At 35.5% G+C, this 12361-nt stretch overlaps 1 long non-coding RNA gene across 2 annotated transcripts in view; it reads right to left on the bottom strand.

The window, feature by feature from the left end:
• The window catches only part of LOC116638129, a 306058-nt gene that overhangs the window by 107602 nt on the left and 186095 nt on the right, over positions 1–12361 (bottom strand). For both annotated transcript variants that reach the window (XR_004300631.1, XR_004300632.1), the window contains exon 4: positions 226–278. This is a non-coding gene — a long non-coding RNA (uncharacterized LOC116638129). The remainder of the gene's footprint in view (positions 1–225; positions 279–12361) is intronic.

The raw sequence follows: 12361 nt of genomic DNA, 5'->3' as shown, positions 1-12361 counted from the left end.
CATGCTTACCTTCCAGCATTCTGTAGGATGACTGAAACGTAGATACATTGTGTACATCAGGAATTCATACATTTAACTAATGTGAAACAACATGAATTCAATGGTCTGAGTGTAACTATGAAATATATGTATCCCCATATCTTTTCCTGAGAGGCAGCATCTTAGCTGACTAAGATGTAGACTCTCTCATGAGGCTTCCTTCCCTCCAAATTCTCCTCTGCTTACCTCAGTGACCAAGGGGGTTACTTCTTAATGTCTTCAGTCATCAGTTTCTTCATCTATAAAATAAGAATATTAACAAATACATTTCTTTGGGTAAGATTAAACACATTAATGACTGAAATCTCAGAGCTCTGCTCGAGATAAAGGATGAGCTGAAAAATATTATTATGTTTAACAATGCATTTCTTACCATATGAGCATCCATTCGCTGCTATATGAGGAGTAAGATAATGTTCTTTCTTTGGATTCATTCTGTGTTTGTTCAGGGGGTGGTACCTAAGGGCTTCTCTCCCTGTTCATCCTCCAACCCCTTTCCTGTGGCCACGTTCTCTAGGTAACATCCTCATTTAATTCTAAAAATAGCTGGCACTGAATTGTTAATTCCCTTGGGCAAGTAAGGAATGTTTATACATCATTTAAATTAATTTATCTCATCAATCCTATGAAATAGGTTTTATAATTCCCATTTCACAAATTAAAAAAAGAAACTTGAAGTTTAGAGAGAAAGGGAAATTGACTCAGGAAGTAAGTGATTAGATCTTGGACTAGCCTCAGAACTATATGAGTGCATGTGGAATTTAAGAAACAAAACAAATGAAAAAAAAAAGAAACAAAACAAATGAACATAGGAGGGGGAAAAAAAAGAAAGAGGCAAACCAAGAGACAGACACTTAACTACAGAGAACAAACTGGAGGGGTGGTGGGTGAGGGATGGGTTAAATGGGTGATGGGCATTAAGAAGGGCACTTGCTGTGATGAGCACCGGGTGTTGTATGTAAGTGATGAATCATTTAATTCTACACCTGAAGCCAATATTACATTGTATATTAACTAGAATTTAAATAAAAACTTGGAGAAAATAAAGAACTATATGAGTGTAGAAGTGTGTTTTGATCACCTCCTGTGGCCACCTCTAGTTAATTTTGAAATCTTGTATCTTACGTAGCAATGGACAGCCATATATTTCCTCCCTCTGTCCAACAGAACGAACACATCCCCCTTCATGTGATGTTTCCCCATGCATCCCTGACCTGTCCGGACCTCTGCCGGTGTTTTCTCTCAGCTGCCTTACCCATCCCTTTCCCTATGGCAGAATTTCCCACAATGCCTCTGATATCCCACAGGTTGACTTTCTTGTCACCCTCTCCTTTCCCCTGGAAGGAGAATGCGTCATTTCATCCCATTCTGGGCCTTCTCCATGCATCGCAGCTATGAGACTGATACCCAGGACCCCCAGTTTGCTTTACATAGGGTAATCCTGGCATCCATGAACCCATATTCCTTTAACACTGACAGAACCTCTCAAACACAAAACCACAGCCATTAATGTTTATTTGTACAGAACAGTGTTTGCAAATTGGAAGTTTAGGAAAACTTTTTCTTTTTTTTGGCCACAGTAGACCAAAGAAATGAGTTTCCTTTTCTTGTTTGTTTGTTTTTTTTGCTGCCTCTTGAAAATATGTGATTGAAGTGCAGTAGAACGTGTTTAGAATCAGTTAGCCTAATTTGCTCATTTTCTTGGAGAAAGACTAGCAAAGTGGATAAGGTTTGAATACCACAGCCCTGTTGTCTTTCTTTTCTCACCCGCATCTCATACCTCTAACGATTAAGATAACTTTTTTTCCATGCTATGTCCATCACAGGACAGAATAAAATTATGGAAATACAAGCTCTATTTTTATGAGCAAATGTTTAAATGCTGGAGGACTTTAAAAAGATTCATCACATGGGGCGCCTGGGTGGCTCAGTTGGTTAAGTGTCTGCCTTCGGCTCAGGTCACGATCCCAGGGTCCTGGGAAGGAGCCCCACATCGGGCTCTCTGCTCAGCGGGAAGTCGGCTTCTCCCTCTCCCTCTGCAGTTTCCCCTGCTTGTGCTTTCTCGCTCTGTCAAATAAAAAAATCTTAAAAAAAAAAAAAAGATTCATCCCATCGGGAGCAGGTACAGAGGGCAGAATTGAGGGAAGACAGAGAATCTGGTCTTTAGAGGTGAGGAAAGTAACAATGTCACTTAAAAAGAATATTCTAGTGTTCCAACGGGGATTCTTAAAAACAGGAGAGGATTAAAAGAAGATGGTGGAAATTCTGGGGTGGAGCAGGGTAGAGTGACATATATATATTTTAAAGACCATATACAATATTAGAATATCATTTTATAGCTGAAAAATTATGGTTATTCTCATTATGTAAACTACAGAATGCACAGCTCAGAGAAATCTTGAACCAATGATGCATAATTCAAATAAAGGCTGAGAAAAACTGCTTTAGAGGATCTATGTAGTTAGCTAATTGAATGAATATATAAATAAATCATTTGATTAAAAAGTTGCCATTGAGTATATTTTTCCTGCTCAGAGCAGGAAAGGTTATAAATTGCTCATCAGTGTCCTTGTGATAAATTATGATTTTTCTAAAAGAGAAGGAATAGAGAAAAAAGAAAAGGCATGAGTCTTTTTAAAATCCTTTTATCCTAAACTAGTGTCCCATGCTGCCTGCACTTAGGATGATGAATAATCTTTGATTATGTGAATAAAGCCAATTGAACAGAAAAGCAAGGCAATTGTGTCAGGCATGCTTGGAATATGTCTTGTTGAAGAGCCTGGTATTCAGTTACGGCTGGACCCACTGAAATAATTTCCTGCAATTATCAACAAATCGGAAAGTTCAGTTCTCTTTTTTCCTCAAGACCCAGGGTGCAGTATAGCGTAGTATTAAGACTAACGCTTAGTACTTGACTTGAGCCTGCGGGGCTTGAATTCTGGTTCCGCAGCTCTGGGATCTTGGGGAAGAAACTTCAGCTCCTAACCATCACTTTCTAATATGTCATACGCAGAGAAATGCAGCAACCATTACAAACAGGTTGTGAAAATAAACTGAATGAATGCTAGTAAAATATTTACTATATTGTCTAAACAAATTAAGCTTTCAATAAATTTTAACGGTAATCATCTGCTTTCTTCTCTCCTTCACATGTATCTTGGCATAAACAAGAGATCCCAGTAATTCGTGGCTCATGTATTTTGTCTCTTCTGTAAGAGCAGCATTATCCTGTGATGAGCACCCCACTTAGAATATCTAGGATTTGAATTCTCTCTTAGTCCAAAATTTACTAGATGTATGAGAATAGGAGTGTCCTATAACCTGAGTCTTGGTTTTCTCATTTGTATTGGAGGTTCTGAGAATTAAATGACAGTGTGAATCACTAGTAAATACCAGAAGAATGCCCCTCTGCTTTTATTTAGTTTTCCTTCCCTAAGTATTATTGTCATCATAATGGTAATCAATGCTACAAAAAGTTAATATCTGCAAATGAACTCACAAAATTCCAAGGCTGTTAACCTTTCCTCATTCGATATTTGGTGATTTCATAGGGCAAGAAGTAAATACCTGCATAACACTTAAATCTTATTCTTTTCACAAGATTTGAATTAGAATCTTTCTATTAAAACACAAATGCTTTATGTAAATAATGTTACATATGCGATAAGAGGTGAAATTATACTTCTCTACTAAGGCTTATAGTACTTCAATTTTTTTTGAGGCTTGACATAAGGTTCCAAAATTTTAGTAAAATCTACATACTTCCAGTTAATGAGGGGTCACTGAATATCAAAAAATGTCAAGAGCTTATAAAGAAAAGCACCCTTCTTCTCGATCTTATACCCAACAAAAGTAGCCCTAAATTTATGGTTTCTTTTTTTTAACTTCCAGATACGATTTCTTTTAAGGAATGAATTTTATGCCGAAAGATACAAGTATGAAGAACACAGAATATGGAGCTAAGCCATATTTATATGTCTGTATACCTTTTAATCTTGTTTTCTTCCTTGAGCTCAGTTGTCTGTTACCACTTTTGTTATTGTTAGATGTCTGTCTCATTAAGAGCTTTTCCTTCCACATTGCTCTTGAGTTTGTGAATTCTGAAATGCTATGAGACAGAAAACCACATACGCATACCTACTGATTAAAATTCAAATACCTGAGCAAGTTCCTAAAGAAAACAAGGGAAAGATTTAGAAGCTTTCTAAAATACTCAGAGGGATACTCACAAATCATTACTATGATTATAATGGTGATAAATTACTTTTTTGTAATTATGTAATTATTTCCCTGCTAAACATTAAGCTCAGTGAGAACTCTGTACATCATGTTGTGTTTGTTTTTTAAATTGTAGATCTTGTGTTTCACACATAAAAAAATAACTATTTTTGTTAGACTGGATTCCATAGGGTTGAGATTATTTGAAAAACTCAGTAAGGGCTATTCATGGAATTCTGTGAATTTAAAAATATTAAGACATATATCCATGTAAATTATCCCAATGATGCTTCTATTGCTTACAATATTTTCAAAGTCATTCCTCACTTGTGACAAATGTTTATCATATGAGTGTGGAATTGATATGAAGAATAGGCAAACACACTCTAACACTACAAACTAAGCAAATGATTAAATTGGATACATCATTAAAATGAATTTTGAGGCATGACAATAAAGATGCTGATTCTTCTGTTTCTATAGCTTTTGACTTAATCCTAAACAAAAAATAGTGTTTGACTTTGGACGGTGGATTACTTGGATATATGCAAAATCGATTTGGATGTTGAAGGGACTGATTTTGTTTTTTAAGAACCTGACTACTGTGGAAATCTCCAGCTACACTATGAAATTGTTTGATCTGTGAAGATTTAGGTCCCCAGTTGCCACAATAAAATATTTTAGATTCCCTTCATTCCAAATACGGAAAATATCTCCTTCAACAGTATACCCAAGATACAATCAGGAAAGATATGAAAATTTCTTGTCTTTTTAGTAAAATTATATACTTTGGCAAGGGCTAAATTACTTACACATATTAAACAGATATTACCAACATGAGAGCAGCAAGATAATGCCCAACATGTACTAAGCTATACAAGCTGTAATACTTATTATGCTCTTAAACACTGTAAGAGTATCTTCATGTGAAACTCCCTTAGACTTGTTTGGGTGCTTATTGAAAGGAAAGACAGATGAAGTGCTGTCTAGGGCCCAGGCTATTTTGTCTTAATGTAGGGCTATCAGATTTATCGAATAAAAATATAAGACACCCAGTTAAATTTGAATTTTAGATAAACAATGAACAATTATTTGTAACAAACAATTTGTGTATGAAATAAAAATATAAATTATTTTATAATATGTAATATTTGGGATAAACAAATATTTGATATAAACAAATTCAAATTTAATTGGGCATACTATATTTTACCTGCCAATCATATTTTTTTATGTTTTACTGAGATATAATTTACATATAGCTCACCTATTTTTAGTGTACATTTTGATGGGCTTTAGGATGCTCTCAGAGTTCTAAAATCATTACCACAATCAATTTTAGAATATTTTTATCACCACGAGATGTAACTCTGTACTCGTTAGTTGTTACGCCCCATTTCTACCCAGCCCTATCCCATCCCCTGGCCCAAGGCAACCACTAATTTACATTGCACATATAGATTTGCCTCTACTGGATATATCATATAAATGGGATAATAAAATATGTTGTTTTATATAACTGGCCCCTTTCAGTTAGCACAATGTTCTCGAAATTCCTTCATGTGGCATGTGTCACACAGCGTATATCAGTATGTCAGTACTTCATTGTACTTTATTGCTGATAATGTTCCATTGTATGGATCCATCACATTCTGTTTATTCATTAATTAGTTGATGGACATTTGGGCTTTTTCCACTTTTTCGCGATAATGAATAACTCCGCCATGAATATTTGTGTACAAATTTATGTGAGTAGAATTGCTAAGTTATATAACTCCACGTTTAACTTTTTGAGGAACTGACCTCTCTGGAGATCTTGTGGGTATCTGTTGCTCCAATATCCTGCTTCTCATGAGTTCTTGATCCTTGCTCACTCTTTTGCCTACTGCTATTCTCATTTATTTTCCTTTCAAGTAAAAACTTTCACTCCTGAATCAAAAAAGCAAAGCAAAACTAAACAAACACATTGTCATAAAGTCATGTGTTAGTAAGACTTTATCAAAGTCTGAGTGAACAGAAGAAGAACTACATTGTCATGAATCATAGTCGACAACTTAACATTGAATTATTAGCTAAGCCTGTTTTTAAGTCTCTCTTGCCCTTTTTCCCCTATAGAGACTTGGCCTATGGCCGTTTTAATTAGACTCACTTTTACCTGTTTGACTTCTGCTCCTCCTTTCTCTACCACAAATCTCTATCCATTTTTTTTTTCATCCAAAGCAAGTAGACTATAATTCTGCCTCAACCCATACTACCCAAACTGTCATAGCTAATATATCCATTAAAAAGATGAGTTTCTCTTCCTAAGACATTTTCTGTGGTAAACTCAGAAAACAACTGTGTTCTCTTTCTAATAAATGGACACTTTCCTTGAAATAATAACTATTTATGGCTCACACATATGGTTCATTAGGTGAGTGAGAGGTTCAAAGTTATCTTAATGGTCTAAATATAGAGTGAAAATAATATAGAGATAGATAAGGCATGGTCCTTCCCTTTAAACAACCCACATTGGTAGGGAGGAAATAATTACATATCTCATTCACTATTTTTTTTAAAGATTTTTATTTATTTATTTGACAGAGAGAGACACAGCGAGAGAGGGAACACAAGCAGGGGGAGTGGAGAGGGAGAAGCAGGCTCCCCGTGGAGCAGGGAGCCCTATGCAGGGCTCGATCCCAGGACCCTGGGATCATGACCTGAGCCGAAGGCAGATGCTTAATGACTGCGCCAACCAGGCGCCCATCTCATTCACTATTAATACGAGAAAGTAAAATGATGAGTAATGTATTACAGATAAATTAAAGAAAACACAGAAAAGCCTGGAGACTTCTGAATAAGTGTTCTCATTGTTATCACCGAGCTACACTTTAAACTTGAACTTTTGCTCCAACATTCAAATAGATACAAGTTTAAAACAGTGACAAATACAAATTAAACATCTCTGAGGCTCAAAGCTGAAAAATATACCTGCTCTGGGTTCCAGGGTTAGAGTAATCAAAGCTCAACTGTCTTAGTGTGATGAAATAAAAATGTGGGTATGCGGTATGTTGCTTGAAATAAGCTGCTGGGTTATGTATCTTAAATCCACTGGGACTAAAGCTTCCAACATTTCTTCAGTGGCTGAGGAAAACAACAGTTTCAAATCCAGGACACTGGCAATCTTCTCTCGGCTAAGCCACTAGACTTAAGTTAAGGAGTTAAAATAAAAAGAAGGAAAGAAAACTCACAAATGATAAAAATATGATATGATAAACAGATTCTAAAATATTTTTTTTTTTAAAAAGCTGAGGGGTGGGAGGAACGGACTAAGAAAGACAGCTAACAAAATGCCATGTGCACTCTTACTTTCACCCAAGATGCAATAACAGGGATTGAATATACCCTCCCACCTTGAAACAACTAAAACACTGGAAAAAATACCTTGGGCAAGACTTTCTAGATACTGGGTATCAGGTGATAAAGGACAGTGATCCCTGACAAATGGGAGCTAAATGGAGGGAGCCCCAGGACTGCTCCAACCTATTGCCTGTAAGTCTCCAGGCAGCAGTACAAGGAAAGGGAACCCAGGGAGATAACTGAATGATGAGACAGAGCACGCAGTTTTGAGAAGCCAAAGAAACTAGAGTTCACAGAGCAGAGTACTGGAAAGGAGAAAGCTGCCCAGAGTAGGAGCTTTTCCAGAGGTTTACTCAGGGGCATCTCTTGAGTATTCAACTGAGTACTGATAACAGTACTGGAGACCAGAGAAAAAAGAACAAGAAAGAGATTGGAGGCTGATATATGAAATTGCCCCTTCCTTCTTATGAATCTATTTACATAACATTTACCTCTGAAATTCACCATCTATTTCTTTATATTAGCATTTCACTTACCATATGATGAGTCTTTTGAATGTGCAGAATTAAGCATTAATTCAGGTCAATATATCTTCTAGGATATACACAGAAACCAAATATTGTTTGTGTTCCTTTTGCAACTATATTTCGATTTTTGTTAACTATATTTCATGTCTTCATCCTTCCCTTACATCACTTCATTTTTTTGTCCTCTTCTTTTGCTTTCTGGATAATTTTCTTAAATCTCTTCTTCACACCACTTGATTTTCTTTTCTTTTTTTAAAGATCTTATTGATTTATTTGACAGAGAGAGAGAGAGAGCACAAGCAGGGGGAGTAGCAGCTGGAGGGAGAGGGAGAAGCAGGCTCCCCTCAGAGCAGGGAGCCGATGCTGGGCTCCATCCCAGGATCATGACCTGAGCTGAAGGCAGACGCTTAACCATCTGAGCCACCCAGGCGCCCCAACCACTGATTTTATTTTCTCTAGTTTGAGTCTAATCCTATTTGCTTCTGATGCCATTTTAAAATTCCAATAATATAAATTATTACATTAAATGTTTTTAGTTTGTCTTCTAGTTTGTTTTCTTCTTGGTTTATAATTTAATTGTAGTATGTCTTGTTTTATAAAGACCATGGTTTAAAAAAACGAAACAGTTTTTAGACCATTTTCTTCTTCCTTGGGAAAATCTTCTGATGTAATTTTCCATTTGATTTTTTGGATTCTATATTTATGTCCTATATTTTGTTTCAGAGTTTTTGAAAGTTTTAGTGTTTTTTCTTCTTTTCACAATCTCAGTTGGTCACCAACTAATCCAATACTTCTCTTTATAGAAGAAACGCAGGTCTCTTCCTTCTCCACCTTCTGTCCATAACGACAATTTTCCCCTCAGAATTTAAACTGAGGTTGTTTATATGTGCTTTTAAAAATTCTGTATTTCAGCAGCCTGATAAGAGTGAAGAAAACTCAGTCTCCAGACATTTACAATCAGAGAATTTTGATCTCCCAAGTACTTGATCTATATCTTTCTTTATTTCATTTGGCCAGTTTACCACAATGGACTAGGGCCTACATCTATTGAATTGGAGGAGTAAAATAAATGATCACTTCTCCCAGACTTCCAATGTAAAACCTTGCTCGGCCAAATCCAGAGGGATTTCCTCCATGTTATACTGGGTCTGCTGCTACCAAAGGGGGCCAAAGAAAAATAACGATAAAAGGCCTTGGATTTGTCTTTCCTTTAAAGTCAGTTCAGGTTTTAAGTGCTTTTCATTTGAGGCAGGGAAAACGGCTTCATTCTTAGTGGCTCACATCTCACACACAAGCTACCTGCAACTCTACCTTTTGCCCCCAAACCTGAAGTGTAAACATGGAGTTTTCAAGAACCTACCTTTCCACTTCTCACTGCTCTGAGTCAGTTTCTGATGTCTTCCTTCAATTGAATCCCAACTCTACTGGTAGTCATACCGTGAAACACATGGAACGTAGTTGGCATCATGCCCTATTTTTTGTCTTTACTGTTCTTTAGTCATTTCTGTTAGTTTCTAGGAAAAGAACTTGTAAGCCTGTTTTCATACTATCATTTTTTTTCCCCCCAGAGAACTCTACTTGATTTTCCAGGTAATAAATTTGAGATTCCTCATCTTTACCATCAAAACAATTCCATAAGGCAAAGTGGTAATAGCCATGATTTAAATGCAGTAAGTCTGAGAGCCTATTCATTTTAAGTACATTACAATCTGAATTGAGTTTGTGATTTTGAAGAGCAATAACAAAAATATTTTATGTAAAATAATGGTACTTAACTTTTGTCAACAGGCAACACAATTCTGTCAGTATTGACTCTCATTACTTACAGTGATTTTCAACACTGGAGGAGTCAGGGTGGTGGCTGTAAAATTTAGAAGAACAGTAATAGAGGCTCTGCTATTCTGGTAGTGGAGAAGGAAATGTTCCTCCACTTGAGATTCACCGAACAACAATGTATCTTTATTCAGTATTATTCACATCACCCTTGGAATACAGTGTTCAATTGAATATCACATTACAAAAGAGTACCCAGACAAAAAGATAATGTCAGAAATTAGGAACCACATGGCTGAAGTAACTGGAATTATCTTAGAGAAGGCAAGCTTTAATGACAGGAAAGGATAAACTGTATATTTGTGAAGATAGCATAAGCCTGCTCAATTTGGACTTGGATTAGATAGTTAGCAGTTAGAGGGTGAGTGGGAAACCTTGTGAGGAAAATAGTTTATCTTAATACAAAATAAAGATTCTTCTGTGGCCAGACTTTTCTGGAAATGTATAATACAGGTTCAGAACCATGAGAGTTATGTTGTCCAAATAAAGTGTGTGAAATTCTGTAACATGAAATGAGCCACAAGGTATTAACTGGGGATAATTAATCGGCAAGTTGAAAAAGGAAATAATAGGAAATTAGAATAAAATTTAAATAAACTGTGTTTTAGATTGTCTTCATTGAATAATAAAGGAGTCCAATTTTAGGATCCAAATAATTGAAACTGGGAGATGGTAGAGAATACTCATTGAAGACTTTTAGGAATTACTTAAATTAAACAGTACCTTAAAATAATGAACTTGCAGACAGAGAGATGACAGGTTAGAACAAACGCCAACTTTCTTGTACTGAAGAATACACTCCATTTGGATTGTATTAGAAAGATGCAGATATCTTTACACTATATAGATTTGTTATAGAAAAATTTTAGAGAGATTTAAAAGAACAATGATAAGGTGAAAAATACTTCGGGCATAAGAAAAAAAAAATATCAGTGAGAATGATAAATAGAAAAACCAAAATATATAAAAATACCACCAAATAAGAGAAAGGGCAGCAGGAACTCAGTAGAATCTCATTTGCTCATAGGACACATTCCATTACTATAGCCTTGAAGCACCAAGAGGCGGATTTTTTCTCTCTCAAGAAAACTATATTCTCCTTAGGGAGTCTCTGGAAATACCCAGGGTGCATAGAGTAGTAGCCGTAACACACTATGTATGACGGAATATGGTGGCAGAGTTTAATGATTTATCACTAGGTGTTTTTATAACTTAATGAGAAAACTTGTTTACATAATGTATTAAAACATAGCATAGAAACTGGGGGAGGTAGAAGGGTAGATGTATAATGTGTTGTGTGTTTCGAAGCTGACTTTGGCTGGATTGTGTGTTCTCGTTTCTGGGTGAAGGTGTAGAGACTTGTTTTCCATTCTGCCAGAACTAGCTGCTTAGGAAATAAAAATATATCGAGGACCTAGTCTATCCTCAAGGACCTCATGGTTGCCCAAACAAAGGAATTCATGTAGTTACACAAATATAAGGAAAAAGAAAGTATAAAAGGGAAAAAAAAATTGCATAGGACAGATCACTCAAGTAAAAGGTTAGGAAGAATTATGCAGTCTTCATTAAGAAGGAGATATCTGAACTAAGCCTGGATGAGTCCTTGACAGATGTAGGGAGATAAGAGAGCAGAATAGTCCAAGTAGAGAAAAAAAAAAATTGAATTAAGATCTATGGACAAGCAAACCTAAATTGGATGAGGAACATTAAATAAATTAAGTTGCTAGAATTGAATGTTTAATGCTTTTAGAATTATCATAATCAATGCTATTTTGAAGTATTTCTATTTACAGATATTTTTATAGTATCAAGTGTAAACCTCTACACTACAAAATCTATTTTCTTTACAAAAAATGGTAAATTTTATTATCATTCTATTTTATTATCAATTAATATTGTTTGTACCAAACTATATTTAAATTGAAAATCCTAGTGTTATTATATAAAAAAAAAATCCTACTCTTAAAATACTGTGCACACACACATTTTATCATGCCACATACAAGAACTTAAAAAAAGAGTCCTCAAACATAAAGACTATAAAAAGTTTCTAAATGAATCCAATGATGCTTAAAAAAATAGTATATATGCAATAAGTAAGTCAGGGAAAGACAAATACCATAGGATTTCATTCATATGTAAAATTAAAAAAAAACAACAACAAGTGAATGAACAAAGAAAAAAAGAGACAAAAAGACTCTTAAATACAGAGAACTAACTGGTGCTTGCCAGAGGAGAGGTAGGTGGGGGCGAGGGGTGAAATAGATAAAGGGAATGAAGAATATACTTATTGTGGTGAGCTCTGAGTCATGTATAGAATTGTTGAACCATTATATTGTACGTCTGAAACTAATATAACACTGTATGTTAATTACACTTCAATTTAAATCAAATCATTTTTTAAA

Source organism: Phoca vitulina, unplaced genomic scaffold, assembly GCF_004348235.1.
Source record: "Phoca vitulina isolate PV1807 unplaced genomic scaffold, GSC_HSeal_1.0 scaffold16, whole genome shotgun sequence".
Lineage (NCBI taxonomy): Eukaryota > Metazoa > Chordata > Mammalia > Carnivora > Phocidae > Phoca > Phoca vitulina.
The sequence above is the reverse complement of the archived record's forward strand: the minus strand, read 5'-3'. Positions and strand labels throughout refer to the sequence as shown.